The sequence below is a fragment of the Echinops telfairi genome, unplaced genomic scaffold, assembly GCF_000313985.2.
Source record: "Echinops telfairi isolate 266 unplaced genomic scaffold, ASM31398v2 ScPeMD7_2565;HRSCAF=3150, whole genome shotgun sequence".
Taxonomy (NCBI): domain Eukaryota; kingdom Metazoa; phylum Chordata; class Mammalia; order Afrosoricida; family Tenrecidae; genus Echinops; species Echinops telfairi.
The window spans coordinates 4307942-4316689 of NW_022106463.1; the positions used below are offsets into that span (position 1 = coordinate 4307942).

General features: G+C 49.9%; 1 pseudogene; it reads right to left on the minus strand.

The window, feature by feature from the left end:
- The window catches only part of LOC101649449, a 78018-nt pseudogene extending 72332 nt beyond the window's left edge, over positions 1-5686 (minus strand).
- Between the last annotated feature and the right edge of the window lie 3062 nt (positions 5687-8748).

Consider the following 8748-nt stretch of genomic DNA (forward strand, 5'->3'; position numbering starts at 1 on the left):
TTCAAAAAAGGTGAAATGTTGATTGATGACAAACCTCCTTCCCCAATGGATGAAAATGTCAACTCGTGCTTTTCTACCAGTGCAGACGTAAAGCTTTCTATTTAGAGGTTCTGAAAAGCTAGTGTAACAATGTGTAGCAAAAAAAAAAAAAAGTCCCAATTTTTGGAAAGAATTCATGACAAGCTAAGAAACGGCGGGAGAACAGGAAGGGTTTTCGGCTGCCATGTGGCTATTTCGCCAGGAAATGAGTTTTATATTATTTTTGTTAATTTTATAATGTTAAACTTTAATAATAACAAATAATTGTTGAGAACTGATTATCGAGAACTGCTTATCAAAGTTCACATTGTTGATCAGTTGTTAGAATTCGACCACCATTGTTTGGACTTAATGAACAATGGCATTTTTTGGCATTGGCAACGACGAAAACATTTTGTAGCTGTCTCTCAGACGATGCACATCACACTGCGTGCTAGTCCTAGTTAAACAAGTGATGTCAACAAATCAGCTATTCAGATAATTTAGGTAAGTTATTTATTTATTTATTTCATAAATACATAGATTTTCTTGAATTCAGCAGACAGGACTCGTATTATTTATATTTTATAGCGACGGCAAAATAATATGGACCAAATTTTGAATCAAGAACTACCCCCCACCCCCAGCCCCGTCAATGGTGTCCTGGTGTCCCACTTTACCAATGTTAAAATCTGGTCACCTTACCCTACAGGCAGTGTCGCGCTGCTCCTGAGGGGACCTCGGCTGTCAGTACTTATGGGAGCAGGCAGCCTCATCTCTCTCCCAAGGAACAACCAACCTCATGGTTAACGGGTGCCCACACATGATCCATTGTGCCACCAGGGTGCTGCCTCCAACCCTGTGGAGGCACCCCGTCTTTCAGTACGACAATCTGGTCGATCGGGACTTAATGCCATGCCAAACCGGTCTCCCCTCCATGCTGAGCGTGGCTTTGTACACAGTCAGAAAGAGACGGCCAAGGCTCAGGTTACGACCTGCCGGATTCGCTCCTAAGATGGCTTGGTTTTCTTTCTTACAAAACAGTCGTCCAACTTCAGAGTCTGGATTCAGACAAGTCCGAACATCATTCCAAAATACTGACGGAGGTCAAGACACACTGCTGCTCCACTCTGCTCATAGTGACCCTGTAGGACACAGCACAACTGCCCCACAGGCTTTCCCAGGCTGTCAACCTTAACAACAGCTGTCACCTCTTCCTACCTCTGAGCCACTGGTGGGTTTGAACCGCTGACCGTTTGGTTAGTGGCCCAGCACTTAACCGACGGTGTCACCAGGGCTCCTAAATAGGTATATATGATTGGTCTGTCTGATCCTGCCCCCCCAAACTGGGGGGTGGGGAGAGACTGCAAAACTCGGACCTACCCTTCAGACTTACATATGTTCTGGATTAGATAGGAATATCAAGTCATTACAAAATAAAACACAGAACACCGCCAAATTTACTTTCAACTAAAATAGCCATCATTTGAGGGCTAGCCACATCCTCAAAATTTACCTTAGCTCTCCTGATTAGGACCTGACATTAAAGTATACAAAAATAGCTAAAAACTACTAACTGGAATTATTAAACCATGAGCTGTTAAGTTAGATTTCTAGTCTTGGCTTGTTATTGCATGAGTGGGTTTGGGAAAGGTCCTTAACCTCTCCAAGCACCTTTTTCTTCCTCTGTAGAATGAGGCCAAGGGTCCTTATGAACAAATCACACAAAACAAAGGACAAGATCTAGTCCTGGCACACAGTGACCATGGTGAGAAGGAGAAACCCACTGCCATCGCGTCCATTCCGACTCACAGAGACACCACCCAGGGTTTCTGAGGCAGTAAATCTATATAGGAGCGGTCAGCCTCATCTTATTCCCGAAGAGCTTGCCGGTGGGTTTGAACCACCAACCTTGCAGTTAGCAGCCCAATGCCTATTCCACAGCGCCAGTGGAGTTCTTTAAGCACAGTGGAGGCTAGTTATTTTGATGAATATTGCAATGTCCAAACCCACAATAGCCAACACATGTATAATGCTCAATAAATATTAGTTGGATGAGTCAATGAACCAGAAAATGTAGGTCACAGATCAAACACAGACGGGACTGCCAGGGAAAGAAAAAAAAGACATGGCCACCGAGTCCACTCCGATTCACAGCCACACTGTAGGACAGAGAGGGGCTGCCCGTTAAGGCTTCCAAAACAATAGATCTTTACAGAAGCAGAAAGTTCATCTTTCTCCCTCCAGTGGCTGGTTGGTCCAAACTGCTGATCTTGCAGGTCCCGGTCACACGCTTAACCCACAGCGCCACCAGGGTTCCCTGCTGTGGAAAGAGGTAGCTGCTAACTTCAGGAATTAAGGATGCCTAAGTACAGGAATAACCCTGCTAGCTGTCGTTGAAATAAACCTCTCTGGACACCCCTAAAAGCCTCCTGGGGGTTGGGGGTGTGCAAGTAAAGAGTGAGCCCTCTGCTTGGAATGCCTGAAATCCTATCCCGCTGAGGAGCGTTACCAGGACAACGGAGGGGCTTCCTGCCTGGACCCGGGCTGGCAATCCCTGGAAGGAGAGGGCATCTCCCAGAGAGGGCAGACTGCCCACGTACAGTCCTTTGTGGCACCAAACCAGCCTTCAATTCCAAGGGTCTGGGCGGGTTTCTGTCTACTGAGATGGTCTGAAGCAGATACTCTGAGGTTTCCAGTTCCTCGCTGCAGAAAATTAAGGACGCAAGCATTTCTCTCTCTGTCCCAGAGACTGAAAAACAGAGAAAGTGAGAGACGGGCAGAGAGAGAGAGAGAGAGAGAGAGATGGAAAGGTGACAGAAACAAAGCGTGAGTCAAAATCTCGTCATGAGCTCCCTGCCGCTGCGTCAAGTCTGCCTCATAGCGACCCTGGGTAGGGGTCTGAGGCTGTAAGGGAGCAAGCAGCCCCACCTTGCCCCTATCGAGCAACTGGGGCTTTGAACCACCAACCCTGCTAATTGGGGGTTAGCCATCCAATGCTTACCCGGACGCGCCACCAGGGATCCTTATGACGGCTTCCTGGAATTCCCGAAGCTGAGAACTCACTGCCGCGGAGTCCACTGCAACTCAGGACAGAACACAGCGGGCTGGGGGTTCTAAACTTTAAATCTTGACAGGAGCAGACAGCCTCATCTTTCTCCCACGGAGCAAGCAGTGAGTTCCAACTGCTGACCTTTCGGTTAGCAGCTCAATGCATTTAGCACCAGGGCTCTTTCAGGGGTCATAATAGGAAGAGAAACTCGGTTGTTCGAAAGACCTGGAGATCTGCCCCATCAAGGTGCCAAGCCAGCAAACCCTGGTAGTCCTCCAGGCCACACAGGGTCACCGTATGCTGGAAGGGACTTGAAGGCAGACAGCCATGACAATGACAATTCAGAGGCCCGAGTGAAAATCGGTAAGCTCTTGGCCATGCCTGGCACGTAGTGTGCTTGGCCAAGGATCATGTTGCTCGCATTGCTGTTGTGATGCTCAGAGGAATTGGTGTGACGTTAGCTGCTCCACCCTTCACCAACCGCACCCCTAACGAAAAATACACATACCAAAGACGTAACCAAAACACCAGCCCAAGCTCACTGCCATGAAATCAATTCTTACTCATAGCCACCCTACATGGCGGACTAGAGCTGCCGCGTGTGGATTTCTGAGACTATAACTCTTTCCCAGAGCCGAGAGCTTCATCTTTCCCCCTTGGAGGGGGCTGGTGGTTTCAAACTGTTGACCTGGTGATTAGCAGCCCAAGGCGTAACCCCACCAGGGCTCCTTCAGCAAAGAAGCAGGGAAACCAAAATAAAGGCATTTCTTTTTCAATGACTGTGCAGGCCCTTCAATGAGAGGCTGGCGCTGTGTGCGAGTTCCAACGTTAGACGGTTTATGGCTACCTACAGAATATGCCTGCTAAATTCGCACTGCTTTGAATCGGCATGAAGATCCCTGACGGAGTGTGCCTGCTTCCCCTCCCTGCTCCCCTCAATCTGATTCATATCAACCCTATAGGACAGGGTAGAACTGCCCCGTGGCTTTTCTGAGCCTTTAACCCTTACGAGAGCAGACAGCCTCATCTTCCTCTCCTGGAACAGGTAGTGGTTTCCATCCTAGGACCTTCGCTGCTCTAGGAGGTGCCCACTCTGCCCCAGGGCTCCATGAGGCCCAGCACCAAAGCTACACACCAGACTCCCTGCCATGGAGTCGCTCTGCCTCGCAGGACCCCGTGGGACTGAGTAGAACTGCCTCGGTGGGTTTCGGGACTGCAACCACTTGGTGGCAGGAAGCCCCGTCTTTCTCAGGAGGAGCAGCTGGTGGTTTTGAACTGCTGACCTTGTGTTAGCATAGACCACTACGCCGCAGGGACTGGGGGATGGGGCAGCAAATCCATGTTTGTAACTCAAGAGGAAACGTCAGAGGGCATCTGACAGCAGGGAAGGGGTCCCACTATGCAGCTGGTCAGACGACGCTAACAGCACACGAGGAAGATGCCGAGGAAGTCAATGAAGACGTGGAGAGGGCGCGACCGCTATTAGTCACTCGGGTCAAAATTAACCAACGAATCCGAACAAAGATGCAATGAAAACCGTGGGACAGTGCTAGCCAGAGGAATCTAGACACCTATCCCTCTTTTCACCTGGAGAACTGGGCCAGCCTGGACTATTTGCATACTCACTTAAATGCAAATGTCCAAAAGCGACTTGTGAGATTAATGAATAAACCCTTTGTGCGCCGGGAGTCATTGCTTTCATAGAGGTTATATGAGTAATTCTGAAATTGGCAGAAAATTTTGGGGAAACCAAGTAGGTGCAAAACCAAAATACCAATTCACTGCCACCGAGTCCATGCCAACTCTGAGCGACCCTACAGGACAGGGTAGAACTGCCCCTGTGGGTTTCTGAGACTGTAACTGTTCAAAGGAGTAGAAAGCCGTGTCTCTCTCCCGAGGAGCAGTTGGTGGTTTCAAACTGCTGATCCTGAAGTTAGCAGCCCCACACATAACCACTACACCACCAGGGTCCCCCAGTATAAGGAAAGACAACCCCTACAAATAGTCTGCATTTGTTTTGCTGCTGTGACCCCTTGAAATCCCAAAAACCTGTTTGCGACTGGGATTGGTTCAAACTCAGTCGGGAGCTTCCCCCCAGTTGGTGCCCATGGAAGACGAAATAGCATCAGCTAGCCCAGGTGTCGGCAAACTTTGGAGATGGGAGAGCCAAGCCTGTCCTTCACCACAGTTTCAAAATCATTGGAGAGCCATAACTGTATTTTTACAAACAAATGAAATCACCATTAGGTGAATAGGGTCTTATTTTCATTTTCAGATATACTGTACTTCAGAGCCACGTGTACCTGTTGAAAGAGCAGCAGTTTGGTGACCCCCCCGAGCTAGTGTGTGTCGTGAATCGGTCTACACAGAAGGTAGCTCAAGCTGAGCAGTCCTGGTCCTGCACTGATGAGACTTTTGTGCTGCAATTCGGCCACTGCTGTGACCGGCATGCCTTCGTCAAGTATTCGAATCTTCCGACAGGCGTCACCAGCCCCGGATCCGATTCTGAACTTCACACACCAGCACCTTGGGGGCCTGCTTGATGCTCCCGTGATGATTCCGTAGTGCGTTGAAGGTAACTTGGAAAAGGACGCCATTAAAATCCTGGAAAACCATCTCCACAGGAAAGCCAGGAGGGCCTTGGCTAGTGCTCTCTGTTCTCCGGTTGGAAATGGTTCACAGGGCCGGCTTCTTGCTGCTCCAACACCTTCCCCACCACAAGCTGCTGGAGCTGTTGAATTCATTGGCTGAATCCTTCATTTGACTGGTATAGCTGGAATTCTTTAAATATCCATGTAGTCAAAACACAAAGAATGTACCATGGGGGCAGCGAGGAAGAAACAGAATATTTTCAATCTCAACCAACTGGCTCCTTCATGCTAGCAGGTGGGAGGTTAGGGTCACAGTTTCCTAACATATACGTAGTCGTATCCATTCAGAGATAAGTCCTCACACTGTGACAGCAGAACCAGGCCCTCCTGCCAGAACCTGGTGGGGGAAGGCCAGGTCCTCAGGCGATAGAACAAATCAAAACCCAGACTCACCACCGGGAGTCAACGTCAATCATAGGGACCCTATAAGGCGGGGAGACCTGCCCCCTGTGATTTTCTGAGGCTCTTAACTCTTTACAGGAGTAAAAAGCCCCAACTTTCAGGGGGTGGGGGGGTCCTTGATTTTGAACTGCTAACTTGGCAGGTAGCAGCCCAATGGGTAACCACTCCGCCACCAGGGTCCTCTCAGGCTAGATAAGGCCTAGGACATCATCAATACCAGCTACCTCATCAGAAATAGCCCCAGCCAGCACATTCGGGGTGAGTTCGTGAAATGTTTGACCAAAAATACAGCAGGCTCCTTTTTAAGTTGATCTTTTTATATGGTCCCTCGAACGAGATGATAGACCATGCAAATGGCCCTTGGCAGAAAAAAACATCCCCATCCCTGCTCTAGAACCTAGGACACAGATGGTCTTCACTAGGACAAGACTCCCCTGTCTATGGGTCCCGCCAACTTGCCTGTACAATAACACAACCATCACTTGGGGCCGGATTCGAGCAAAGGAGGTTACATAGCCCTGGCACGAAAAATGCCCGCGAAGGAAATAAAAATCCTGTTTTACAGCGAGTCATAAAACGGGAGGCGAGGGTGCTCTCTGTTCACTAGGGAACGCCTTCTTCCCAGCCTCAAGCCCATCGCGGCTCCCTTTCTGGAGACGGGAATCATTTCTTCAGTGTGTTCCCAGATCTGCTCTGGGCTTCTTCTGCCTGTTGACTTGTGCCCAGGGCAGTGGGCACCGGAGCCTGTGCCAGTGTGCGCTACTTCTGCGATGGTGGTGCTGGTGGTGAGCTCAGAACGTTTAAGGCTTCGGCTGGATGGGGGGCCCCTCATCTACTGACAGAGAGGCAATGAACTATTAAAGCATTGCTTTGGGCCAACGGAAACGATCTGACACAGAGCCATCAAAGACGGTTGTCGGCGAATCAAGCTGCAGCCGAGAGCCTGTAAAGCTGTCCCACCCCTCCCAGTTGAATGACCATGGAGGGGGGTGGGGGGCAGCCTGCCCATGGTTGCCCAGGTGCTGCATCTCCCTTTCATCCTGTGACCTCCCGAACGTCTCAGAAGGGGTGTTCACATAATCAACTTGTGTCCTTGACATTCAGAGGCAAAAGGCCACCTGTAAACCCACGCCATTCCAGACCATCACTGAAGCAGTCACCCCGGTCAATGGAAGGTAGAGACCAGGGAGGCTTCAAAAAGTTGTGGGGAAATGGAGTGGAAAGATGGTGTGATTTCTGTCCTCCCCACCACCACCACCCAAACACACACACACATACATACACCCTTTGGAAGCCTCCTGATAGAAGGGTCATTTAGAGCCCTGTGGCTTTACTGCACCATGTCTAATCACCCTACTGCCATTAATCACCTCCTAGCAGAAGCCGGGGCCTTGTGATTAAATACACCCAAATGCATCTCACAGAGGATATTAATTTCATCTGTAGACTCTCACAAAAGCACTCTAGGAACTGCTTCCGTTTATCATCCGAACACTCCGGCCTGGAGTCTATCTTTTATGAGATAAATGTTTCTTCTGAAATACTAGAGAACAGACATCAACACATCTAAGAACTCTTGCTTCTCAAAAACAGCCTGGCAGAGTGTGGTCAGTGTCATAGGCGGTCAGTGTCATATTCCGAACACACTGGTCTCTAAGTCAAATGTCATGAAAAGCCATCTCCCTACCGCTCCAACTTTCTCTTTATAGACCCCCTCCCATAGAACTCCTTCCGCGGGGGGAGGGGTGGGGCAGGCAGGGGCACAGGGGTCCATCATTCCCCAAACACTGCAAAATCTCTGAAAATCAGGTTTCAGGAGCCAAATAGAAGAGTCTTAGCTCGGGCGAAAGCAAACCATTCCTCGGTAACATCAACGCAATGGGTTTTTTCTTTTTTACCTTTTTCTCCTTTGGCTTTGAGCCAACAAACCCAGAAAGCAACCAGACCCACTATACTTCAGGTTTCAGCCCCAAAAAGAACCTCAGTTGTGTGTGTGTAGAGGGGGTGGTGGTGCAGAGGGAAGATAGGAGGTGGCCTGTCAGATGGAGTTCTAGCCACCAGACTAGGTCACACCAGACGAGAAAGGGGGAACAGGAGCATAAACTGTAAAATATACACATGCACAGACTACAGCTTATCGACGTGGAAGCCCTGTCTGTGAGCAAAGAATAACAGCCTGCCTCGGTCCAGATCTCTGGGCTGGATGCACTCACACGTACACACACACACACACACACACACACACACGAGAGAGAGCCTGCAGGGTTTTTTTCCCTCTCTTCCCCCAAACAAATGACCGAAACCAACCGAACCAAAGCTCTCCTTTTATTTTATGAGAGGGTCGCACGGGCCTGGCTCTCATACCTAAAAGCGACCGCAGTGTGTGGACGCTGGCTGCCGATCCACACTGCCCCAGGTGCGCAGGCCAGCCAAGCCCGGCGTGGCCAGCCGGGTGGGGTTTGTCCACAGTGATCACAGCACAAGATCTTTTGTTTGTCCTAAACGGGAAAGGAAGGAAAGAAGGAAGGAAGGGGGCTGGGGCGGTGGGGAAGGGGGGCTGGTCGGAGTCACACCCGCAGTGGTGCTCTCCTCCAGCCTTCTGGACCCCTCCCACTCTCCCACGCC